Below are 12,558 nucleotides of genomic sequence, written 5' to 3' on the forward strand. Positions count from 1 at the left end.
CATCTTGTAAAAATATTTGGTTTTGGTCCATTGTGAAATGAAAACATATATTGAAACCTCAAAAGTTTGTCACACAATGGAATTATTGTTCTCTGACTAGCTCTGGTCTCTCAGGCTAAATCATCCTTCCCACAGAGACAGATCAAGCCACCTCAGGTATGCCAGTTCGTTCAGCCATAATTACATGAGAGACAGGAAGAGGAATGAGAGAAGGAACATCAGGTTGCTGCAGAGCTCTGTGTGACCCAATCCATTCTCCTCCTGGTTTCTTTCTTAAATCTCACTCAACCCTGGGGGAAGCTAGAATTCACTCACTTAATGGCAGACAAGCCTTTTCATTGGGATAGGACCAGATCATTTAGACTGGACTATTTATATCCTTTGCTCATAGAATTAAGGAGCAACCTGTAGCCACAGAGAGGTTATCCGAGTGCATCTCCAACTGTATAAGGACGTGTCATGAGTTAACCAGGGTAGCTCCACTCTAGAGCTCAGGCAGCTTCTGCGGCCTGTTTGAGGAATATTGCTGCATCAGAAATGTATAGGAGCTCGAGTCACACCTTTACAAGGCCTTGTTCCTTACTTGAGCCTTCCAGGTTGGATGCCAGTTTTGGTAGCTGGTCTTGCAGGCATTTTTTAGGTAGGACACCACATACTCATCACCAAGCAATTAGCAGCTTGTTAGTCACCAAAAGTGGAATCCATTTGGACAACCACTCAAAGAAGAAAACGCTTATCCTACAGCAGTGGTTTTCAACCTTTTTTCATTTGCAGACCCCTAAACATTTTCAAATGGAAGTGTGGACCCCTTTGGAAATCTTAAATGCAGTCTTTGCACCCCCAGAGGTTTGTGGACCACAAGTTGAAAACCATTGCCCTACAATGACTGTAATTATTCGAGATGGATTCTATAGCCTGCCTCTATTCCCCCTACTACAGCATCCTGCTCCTACCACATTCTATACTGGAGAAGGAATTGATGGACAGTGGGGTTCTTTATGCCCTCAGGTTGGGGCACAAAGGGACACAAGGTACAGGTGTGGCCCCCAGACACTGGATTTCTTTGGCAAGCAATCTGGACCAGCTGGGGGATTTGCACATCAAGAGAAGGATCTGTGTGGACAGCACATGTCAAAGAACCCCCATTACTGTAGGGTCAGTAACCCTTCTTTTTTCCTGTGATCTTGGGGCTGTTGCAGCTTCGCTAAGGTAGCAATGGTAGACAGGGCTGGGGAGCCACCCACTAGCCCTGTGTTATCTGCCCCTGCTCAGGAAAGTGCTATCATAGACACATCCTGTGTGTATGTGGCTCACTTGCATTGGGTCATTCTAAAGCAAAGTCTTCTGACCAGGCAGTTGCCTCAAAGTCAAAAGTGGGGATTTGCCCCAGTTACAGCTAGTGAACTAGCTGCAGCAGTGCAAACCCATAATGTAGGCTGGCTGAGCCATGATCTCCTTTGATATTTATGTGCACTACAGCACTGTCTGAAGGCTCCAACTGAGATCAGGGCCCCACTTTGCAATACATAGAGACCGTCCCTGCCCTGAAGAATCTAAAAGAGACAAAAAAAAGAACAAAGAGGCGAAATGACTTGCCCAACCACAAGCAGGCCTGTGGTAGAGTCAGAAATAGAATGCAACTCTGGAGTCCTGAGCCACTTTACTAGCCACCAGATGACAAACTGCCTCCTGGTATCAAGCAGGAATGAGTTGTATCACTGCGAATTGTGGATGAAAACAGTTTTGCATGTCTACATCAGAGGTTTGCACGGCTGCAGTTACTGCAGTGGTTGGCCACTGATAGCTAAAATCCCCAGTTATCAAGGCTTAGCTTCCATTATCTGGCCTCTCCTGCTATCTATCAGAGAACATCTGGCATTGATAGAGCACTTTTCATTCATCCTGCTCCTACAGCATTGGACAAGAGTCATCACGGACCCCCTAAAATATGCCAGCTGTTTAAGAGCATGCCTCAGCACCATCCGAGAGTTTAGGGCAGGAAGTGAAAAATACTGCATTCAACCAAAACAGCAGGGCACACCTGTGCCACACAGCTGCGTCCAAGAAGCCAATCCTTACTACCAATAATAAATACAGACCAGAAGTGAGCAGACAGGGACAAACTAAACAAGATGATCTGTCAATCCACAGGATGCTGATTTGATGCTCTGCACCCTGTACTGGTTCTAGTCAGGGCTTTTGAAGGGCTCTCCCTCCAGACTGGTGGAGACGCAGGGGTGAAGGGAAGTTGGTAGCTTCCTATTGATTTTGCTCGTTCACAGAAGTGCTGTCTTGAACCCTACTGTGCTCCCCCATTAGGCCATCCTTGCAAACGAAGTGATTTGGGCCAAAGAAAGAGGGCCTGTGACTGCTTAATCTACTTTGATTTCACCAGTGATTAACTACCCCTTTGGTGAGTGAGAGATTTCTCCCTCCATTTGCAGAGGAATGTGAGCTATGTTAGATACAGATCTGAGACATGCTGTTTTCTTCAGAACTCAGACATCCTATCATATCCTCCAGGCTCAAAGCTTAAGCACAAAGCCAATGCGTGTTATTGCATAGCAGCATTTTCCTAGCTTATGTATTTTCCTAGCTTAATCTTAACATCTGCTTAAGGGAGAAAAACAAAACGATTATTTCACTCATGTCAGATTGCACATGGCTGTGTAGCTGGAGGCAGTGTGGTCTAGCGGTCAGAGAAAGCAAGGGACTGGGCATTAGGATGCCTGGGTTCTACTCCTGCCTCTGCTGCTGATCTTTGTGCAAGTCTCTTCTCCTCTCTGGGCTTGTTTTCCCATCCATAAAATGGAGACAATAATACATATTCACCCTTGTAAAGTGTGCTCGGACTATCAAATGGAAGTATTATTAGTGACGTCGTTCACAGCCCATTCCCTGGCCCCATGGCAGACTTCTTCCAGTTGCAGGGTTCCCCTTTTCTCACCTCCCTGTTGGCCCATGAATCCTCTTCACTTCAGACATCAACTTCACTTCCTTCAACCAGTTCCATTCCTGTGTTTAGTCTTCTTTTCCCTCTGGATTGGGACACCTCCCAGAACCTGTGTGCTGAGTCTCAGGACTCTTTTAGCTTGGGATTTACCTCAATGACAGACACTGGTGAAAAGAACAGGAGTCCTTGTGGCACCTTAGAGACTAACAAACGTATTTGAGCATAAGCTTTCGTGGGCTAAAACCCACTTCATCAGATGCATGCAGTGGAAAATACAGTAGGAAGATATAGATATAGATATAGATATAGATATATATATATATATAGATATATATATATATATATATATATACACACACACACACACACAGAACATGAAACAATGGGTGTTACCATAACGAGAGTGATCAGTTAAGATAAGCTATTACCAGCAGGAGAGAGAAGAAGAAAAAACAAACAACCCTCCCCCCACTTTTTGTAGTGGTAATCAAAATGGCCTATTTCCAGCAGTTGACGATCCATCAGGGCAAATCTCCTTGCCTAGACGCATTGGGGCATAAAATAAGCTGTGATTTGTAGCAGTGCAGTTTACTGTGGGGTTTCAAGATGGGATGAACTACATCAGTGTCGCTCCTAGCTTCCTTTGTCTACACCTGGGGTTTGCTCCAGTCCAGTTACACTTGGATTTAACTTCAATTTCTGTTCCCCTGTAAACATGTCCTAAGTGACTTGCCCAAGGTCAGAGCTCGAGCTTGTGCCCTGAACGCTGCACTAGTTTACACACATGGACCTCTCTCCTGCTTACTTGGTGCTTTTATAATGCCCCATGGGGAATGGCAGCTTGGGGGATGTGTAAGGCCTTTTAGGAACTTCTCCCACTGCCACAGCAACCGCCGCTCGTTGGGAGTAGTTTAATTTTGTTGACGGAAGAACTCTTTCCCAGAGGTACAGCGGTGCCACAGCAAGGTCTCTCGTGTAGATGTAACCAAAGTAACAACCGTGGAGGTGTGAATGGCAACTTCCCATGCCCCCATCTCAAGTGTTAAGTTCAAAGCCCACTTCAAAGCCTTTCTGAATGCTCACAACCATGAGGGGGAGAAACAATCATCTGGAGTAAATCCCCTCCCCACAGCCTGTTTTCATTTCACTTCCCCATTCCCCACCCCAGACAGAAAGGTGGATTTCTCACCATTGCTGTGGTGAGGAGCTAGTATAGACAGGACTGCATATTACCTGTGCAACTCAAGGACAAGTAGGTCTCCATGATGTGGTGTTCATATCTGTGGGCTTCATTATGTGGTATACCCATGGGTGGCAGGTATAAAAGCCTTCCCTGGTGCAGCTGCCCCCTCCCCACCCAGGACTGTGGTGGCCCTGCCCCTTCCCAGAGGCCCCCCCACCCCGGCTTCCTGCTTCTGCTGCCACCTGCCTCCACCTTCTGCCCCCCAGGTCCCTGCTGCTCCTCAGGGGTGGGGGAGTGAGGAGAGACACAGAGTGGGGGTCTGGCAGGGGAGTGAGGTGGCTTGGCCAAGCACTGGAACCGCTGGCTCAGATGGGGAGGGGGGGCACAGGCTCTGCATGGCACGAGGGTGGGGGGCAACTCAGCCTGGTGTTCAGGCAGGAGGGAGTGGCTCAACGTAGTGTTCTGGCAAGCGACTCAACCCGGCACTGGGGTTAGCCTGAACCAGCATTTGGCGGGCTGGGGGGTGCTCAGGGCTACTCCTGTTAGCAGGCGGCAGGTTTCAGGGGTCTGGCATACAGCGGTTGGGGCCTTGGGTGGAAAGGGCAGGGCTGGCAGGTTAGCCTCCTGCAAATTGGGGGTTCACCTGCCACCCATGGGTATATCCCACTGCCAAGTGACTGTAGCAGGGCGGGGAATAACATACGAGCATCAGAACAGCCACACTAGGTCAGGCCAATGGTCCATCCAGTTCAGTGTCCTTTCCTTGGACAGTGGCCAATGTCAGGGGCTTCAGAAGGAATGAACAGATGTGACAGATTTACCCTTCACACCCCATTGTTGTCATCCACTCCCACTTTCTGGCAGTCAGAGGCTAGGGACACCCAGACCATGGAGTTGCATCCCTGACCATCTTGGCTACTAGCCATTGATGGACCTATCCTCCAGGAACCTACCTAGTTCTTTTTTTGAACCCAGTTGTAGTTTTGGCCTTCACAACATCCCTGGTTGACTGTGAAGAAGTACTTCCTTTTGTTAGTTTTAAATCTGCTGCCTATTAATTCCATTGGGTGACGCCTGGAGCTTGTGTTATGTGAAGGAGTAAATAACACTTCCTTATTCACTTTCCCCACACCATTCATGATTTTATAGACCTCTATCATATCCCCCCTCCAGGGCCGGTGCAAGGATATTTTGCACCCCAGGTGAAACTTCCACCTTGCGCCCTCCCCCCCCATCGGTTCATTGAGGGGCAAATCCCAATAAGCCTTTATAGACCCCAGGGGCCAGCCTGCCCAGGGGCTGCTCCCCAGACCAGGTTCCCCCCTCTCTGCACCCTTAACTCACCTGGAGAGTGCACAGCCCTCCTGTGAGCCCTCCCCTCCCCTCCCCTCCCCACCCCACCCCGGCGGCCCCCACCCTGAGTCCACTCACGGGCTTTGCCGGGCTTGGGCCGCTGCAGCAGCTCGACAGGGAGGAGCTGCCTTCTGGAGGCACCGGAGAGCCAGAGTGACCCGCTTGCGGGGCGGCGATCCCCAGCCATGGAGGAGCTGGCGCAGCGCAGAGGGGCAGCAGCCCTTCAAAGGGGGCGGCGGGACCGCTAGCAGGGAGCAGCTGCGCCACCACCCCTCCTGCCCAGGCTGCGGCCCAGCACCCCTCCTCCTGAGGGCTCCTGCAGCAGATGCATGTGGGCAAAGGCCCCCATGCGCCTCCCCCGGCTCCCACCTCACCATGCTCGGGCTCTGCGGCTCCTGGGAGTGTGAGCCACTGCCACTGCTGCCCCTCCTGCAGCAGGCTCAGGGCCCCGTGCCCCAGCAACGGCTCACATTCCTGGGAGCCGCAGAGCCCAAGCACGCGAGTGGGGAGCTGGGGGGCTGCACGGGGGCCGGTGCCCGCATGCATCTGCTGCAGCCTGAAGGAGCCCCCGGGGGGGATGCCAGGCCACAGCCTGGGCAGGAGGGGTGGGGGCAAGGCTGGGAGAAATGGATGGACAGAAAGGACAGGAATACTTTGGAAGTAAGTTTTTTTACTATAGTAATTAAAATGTGTATTTTAGATAAGGGTGGTCTTTTGAAGAATTTATTTAAAAAACCATATGTCTGAAGATCCAAACATTTAAGGGTAAAGATGATTGTGCAGCCAAAAATCTATGCAAGGAGTTTTTAGAGATGTGATTTTATAATCTTCACCAACTCACTAATGAAATATTTTTAAAGCAAATTTTAAACTAAGGTCCTGTAGAGTAACATGTTCTGAGTAGGTTTCAGAGTAGCAGCTGTATTAGTCTGTATCCGCAAAAAGAACAAGAGTACTTGTGGCACCTTAGAGACTAACAAATTTATTTCAGCATGAGCTTTCATGAGCTACAGCTCACTTCTTCGGATGCATAGAATGGAACACACAGACAGGAGATATTTATACATACAGAGAACATGAAAAGATGGAAGTATGCATACCAACTGGAAGAGTCTAATCAATTGAGATGAGCTATCGTCAGCAGGGGAAAAAAAACTTTTGAAGTGATAATTAAGATGACCCATAGAAGGTGTGAGGAGAACTTAACATAGGGAAATAGATTCAATTAGTGTAATGACCCAGCCATTCCCAGTCTCTGTTAAGGCCTGAGTTAATTGTGTCTAATTTGCATACTAATTCGAGTTCAGCAGTCTCTCTTTGGAGTCTTTTTGAAGTTTTTTTGTTGCAAAACTGCCACCTTCAAGTCTGTCACTGAGTGGTTAGAGAGGTTGAAGTGGTCTCCCACTGGTTTTTTAATTTTATGATTCCTGATGTCAGATTTGTGTCTATTTATTCTTTTGCAAAGAGACTGTCCAGTTTGGCCAATGTACATGGCAGAGGGGCATTGCTGGCACATGATGGCATATATCACGTTGGTATATGTGCAGGTGAATGAACCCCTGATGGCGTGGCTGATGTGATTAGGTCCTATGATGGTGTCACTTGAATTGATATGTGGACAGAGCTGGCATCGGGCTTTGTTGCAAGGATAGGTTCCTGGGTTAGTGTTTATGTTGTATGGTGTGCGGCTGCTGGTGAGTATTTGTTTCAGGTTGGGAGGCTGTCTATAAGCGAGGACTGGCCTGTCTCCCAGGATCTGTGAGAGTGAGGGATCATCTTTAAGGATAGGTTGTTGATCTTTGATGATGCGCTGGAGAGGTTTTAGCTGGGGGCTGTAGGTGATGGCTAGTGGCGTTCTGTTATTTTCTTTGTTGGTCCTGTCCTGTAGCAGGTGGCTTCTGGGTACTCTTCTGGCTCTCTCAATCTGTTTTTTTACTTCAGCAGGTGGGTATTGTAGTTTTAAGAATGCTTGATAGAGATCTTGTAGGTGTTTATCTCTGTCTGAGGGATTGGAGCAAATACGGTTGTATCTTAGAGCTTGGCTGTAGACAATAGATCGTGTGGTGTGTCCTGGATGGAAGCTGGAGACATGTAGGTAAGTACAGCAGTCAGTGGGTTTCCTGTATAGGGTGGTGTTTATGTGACCATCGCTTATTAGCACAGTAGTGTCTAGGAAATGGACTGCTTGTGTGGATTGATCCAGGCTGAGGTTGATGGTGGGATGGAAATTGTTAAAATCACAGTGGAATTCCTCGAGGGCTTCTTTTCCATGAGTCCAGATGATGAAGATGTCATCAATGTAGCGCAAGTAGAGTAGGGGCGTTAGGGAACGAGAGCTAAGGAAGCGTTGTTCTAAGCCAGCCATAAAGATGTTGGCATACTGTGGGGCCATGCGGGTACCCATAGCAGTGCCACTGACTTGAAGGTATATATTGTCCCCAAATGTGAAACAGTTGTGGGTGAGGACAAAGTCACAAAGTTCAGCCACTAGGTTAGCTGTGATGTTATCGGGGATACTATTCTTGATGGCTTGTAATCCATCTTTGTGTGGAATATTGGTGTAGAGGGCTTCCACATCCATAGTGGCCAGGTTGGTGTTTTCTGGAAGATCACCGATGGACTGTAGTTTCCTCAGGAAGTCTGGTGTCTCGAAGATAGCTGGGAGTGCTGGTAGCATAGGGCCTGAGGAGAGAGTCCACATAGCCAGACATTCCTGCTGTTAAGGTACCAATGCTTGAGATGATGGGGCGTCCAGGATTTCCAGGTTTATGGATCTTGGGTAGCAAACAGAATACACCTGGTCGGGGTTCTAGGCATGTGTCTGCACATATCTGTTCCTGTGCTTTCTCAGGGAGTTTTTTGAGCAGATGGTGTTCTGAGTAAATATTACAGTCATGCACAACTGTTTTTGTCAGTACATTCAGAAACTGACAGATACCTGGGGGTTGGCAAATGCCTGTTAAATGGCTTCATTACCCCTTGAATGGCTCTTTAACAGTTTCACTGTTGTGCTAATAGGTCTGGCAGGCTGGAGGCTCTTTCTCTTTTAACTACTAGATCCCCTTCCCAGGAAGACTAAGGGTATGTCTACATCTACAATTTTGCAGCGCTGGTTGTTACAGCTGTATTAGTACAGCTGTATAGGGCCAGCGCTGCAGAGTGGCCACACTTACAGCAACCAGCGCTGCAAGTGGTGTTAGATGTGGCCACACTGCAGTGCTGTTGGGCGGCTTCAAGGGGGGTTCGGGGAACGCGAGAGCAAACCGCGGGGAAGCAGGTCTCCTTCCCTGGTTTGCTCCAGTGTTCCCCGAACCCCCGAGCAAGCAGGTCTCCTTCCCCGCGGTTTGCTCTCGCGTTCCCCGAACCCCCCTGCAAACCGCGGGGAAGGAGACCTGCTTGCTCGGGGGTTCGGGGAACGCGAGAGCAAACCGGGGAAGGAGACCTGCTTGCACGGGGGTTCGGGGAACGCGAGAGCAAACCGGGGAAGGAGACCTGCTTGCACGGGGGTTCGGGGAACGCGAGAGCAAACCGGGGAAGGAGACCTGCTTCCCCGCGGTTTGCTCTCGCATTCCCCGAACCCCCCTGCAAACCGCGGGGAAGGAGACCTGCTTGATTACCAGAGAGGCTTCCTCAGGTATGCTGGGATACCTGCTTATTCCACGGAGGTCAAGAAAAGCGCTGGTAAGTGTCTACACTTGATTACCAGCGCTGGATCACCAGCGCTGGATCCTCTACACCTGAGACAAAACGGGAGTACGGCCAGCGCTGCAAACAGGGAGTTGCAGCGCTGGTGATGCCCTGCAGATGTGTACACCTCCTAAGTTGCAGCGCTGTAACCCCCTCACCAGCGCAGCAACTTTGTGATGTAGACAAGCCCTAAGTGTGATATGCAAGCTATCACTTAAATCAGCTTCTGTACCAAATGACTGGAGGAGAGCTAATAAGACACTACTTTTTTTAAAAGGCTCCAGAGGTGATCCTGGCAATTCCAGGCCGGTAAGCCCAACTTCAGTACCAGGCAAATTGGTTGAAACTATAGTAAAGAACAGAATTAGCAAACGCATAAATGAACATGATTTGTTGGGGAAGAGTCAACACAACTTCTGTAAAGAGAAATCATGCCTCATCAATCTATTAGAATTCCTGGAGGGGGTCAACAAACATGTGGACAAGGTGATCCAGTGGACTGTACCTGGATTTTCAGAAAGCCTTTGACAAGGCCCCTCACTAAAGATTCTTAAACAAAGTAAGCAGACATGGGATAAGAGGGAAGGTCCTCTCATGGATCAATAACTGGTTAAAAGACTGGAAACAGGGTAGAATTAAATGGCCAGTTTTTAGAATGGAAAGAGGTAACTAGTGGTGTCCACCAGGGGTCTGTACTGGGACCAGTACTGTTCAATATGTTCATAAATGATCTGAAAAAAGGGGTAAACAGAGGTAGCAAAATTTAAGATGATACAAATTACTCAGGATAGTTAAATCCAAAGCAGACCGCAAAGAGTTACGAAGGATCTCACAAAACTGGGTGACTGGTGACAAAATGGCAGATGAAATTCAGTGTTGATAAATGCAGAATAATGCACACTGGCAAATAACCCAATTATATATGCAAAATAATGGGATCTAAACTAGCTCTTACCACTCAAGAAAGAAATCTTGGAATCACTGTATAAATCCACTATATGCCACTATATAAATCCATGGTATGCCCACATCTTGAATGCTGTGTGCAGTTGTGGTCAGCCCATCTCAAAAAAGAAAAATTAGACTTGGAAAAGGTACAGAGAAGGGCAACAGAAATGATTAAGGGTATGGAACAGCTTCCATATGAGGAGAGATTAAAAAGACTGGGACTTTTCAGTTTGGAAAAGGAGGCAGGGCTGGTGCAACCACTAGACAAACTAGGCAGTCGCATAGGGCGCCAAGTGGATGGGGGCGCGCAGGGCCATCCTTAGGCATAGGCAGCTGGGTAGGACACCTGAAAATTTGGGGCACCACTGAGTCTTAGGCCTTGGCTACACTGGCACTTTACAGCGCTGCAACTTTCTCGCTCAGGGGTGTGAAAAAACACCCCCGAGTGCAGCAAGTTACAGCGCTGCAAAGCGCCAGTGTAAACAGTGCCCCAGGGCTGGAAGCACGGCTCCCAGCGCTGCAAGCTAATCCCCACGGGGAGGTGGAGTACGTGCAGCGCTGGGAGAGCTCTCTCCCAGCGCTGGCACCGCGACCACACTCGCACTTCAAAGCGCTGCCGCGGGAGTGCTCCCGCGGCAGCGCTTTGAAATTTCAAGTGTAGCCATACCTATAGAATCCAGGACAGTCCAGTCCACACCAGTAGCGATGCACCATTACTTAGACTGTCAGTTCTTTGGGCCAGGGATCACCTTTTTGTCCTGTGCACAGCACAGCACCTATTACCTACTGCAATAGAGGTAATTAATGATAATGATGGTTGCAATGGTGGAAATTGTTTGGGGAAATGTTCCAGTGTAGACAAGAGCAAACAGCATAAGGTTTGCACAATAATCCTTCCCATGAAATCACAGAAACTGGAAAAGATGTATTTGGTCTGATCTAGCCACACAAGAGCCATGTTATTCCATACACCATATTTTCTAGTGTTTTGTCCAGTGTAGCTGTAACTGACATTTCCAGCACATCGCTTGGGATGCTACTCCACCATCTGTTAGATCTAGCTCAATTTCACCACCTCTCTCATTGTAATTATACCTCTAAACAATTCATTCCTCCTACTTGGTATAGTCCACCTTGGCAATACTGCATCGTGAGCCCTTGCTTAGGGCAGTGGTTCTCAACTTTTTTGGGCTCACAACCTATTGGTAGACCTTGATGGCCTATTGTGACCTAGTAAATTGCTTTTTGCAAAAAACATCTGGCTTACTGAATATTTCTTACCCACAATATACACATATTAACATCATAAGTATGTAGCTGTGCTGCTGTAGTGGCTATTATGTAGACATATCCTCAGTGTGTTATCCCTGGTGTCTCCATCATATTCCTAATCTGACATTTATATCCTGCATAGTTCCTTCATTTTCCATTGGCTACAATGCTTTCCTTCACTCCCTGTCCTGAAATGGGGTAGGATGTTGCTGTGCGCTGTTAAGCAGCTTGCAGGATTCATTACATAGAGGGTGACAAGATAGCAAATGTGAAAAATCAGGACGAGGGTGGGGGTTAATAGGCGCCTATATAAGAAAAAGCCCTGAATATCAGGACTGTCCCTATAAAATCGGGACATCTGGTCACCTCCCAGAGGAGGCTGCAATTCCCTGACAGATGGTTTGAAGCGAGGCCTGTAAGTAGGCCATTTGCATATCTTTTTTTTTTAAGTTTCAGTCATTTTTAATGGGTTTTTTTGTTTTTTTTTAAAGGAACTAAGACAGAATTCTTGCCCATGAGCTGTCCCAATCCTGATTATTCCAATGAACTCCATGGAGCTGTGGTCACTATTTCTGATATTATTGGCTCCCCCTGCCTCCCAGAGTGTGTTGTGAACAAATCAAAGCTGCACCATTCCAGCATCTGAATAGGCCAAAGACTTGGCTGATTGCTTTTTATAATACTCTTTATTTGATTAAAGAATCTGTATTCTTTGTGTACACTGGAATGTGTTCTATTCCCTAAGTCATTATTATACAGGGTTACAAAACTTTTTTTTTTAAATATTACCCCCAAAGTAATTTAAGAAAAATGCTCCTTTGATGTTTGAAACTAACCATGACTCCATTTTAAAATAATACAGACAAGCAACTCTTGAACACAACTGAATTAAGATTCATAGTCTGCTTAACTACAGGACAGGATTTGCTTCCACTCCCTCCGAACACATCACCCTCACATGGAAAGTGGGCTGGTTTGGGACCAAACCTACAACCCTGTTAACAAGAACACAGGCGTCACCTACCAGTTTGGTGCTGGTTTTGGTTCTAAATCCTGTTTTTTTCCCTCCCACCCCCCCCAAGTGGAACATTTTATGAGCTGGGTTTCTCCTCCCTCCTCCTTTTTTTTTTTTTTTTTTTCTTTTTTTTAGTTTCAGGATTGA

Source organism: Gopherus flavomarginatus, chromosome 20 (assembly GCF_025201925.1).
Source record: "Gopherus flavomarginatus isolate rGopFla2 chromosome 20, rGopFla2.mat.asm, whole genome shotgun sequence".
In the NCBI taxonomy this organism is placed as follows: domain Eukaryota; kingdom Metazoa; phylum Chordata; order Testudines; family Testudinidae; genus Gopherus; species Gopherus flavomarginatus.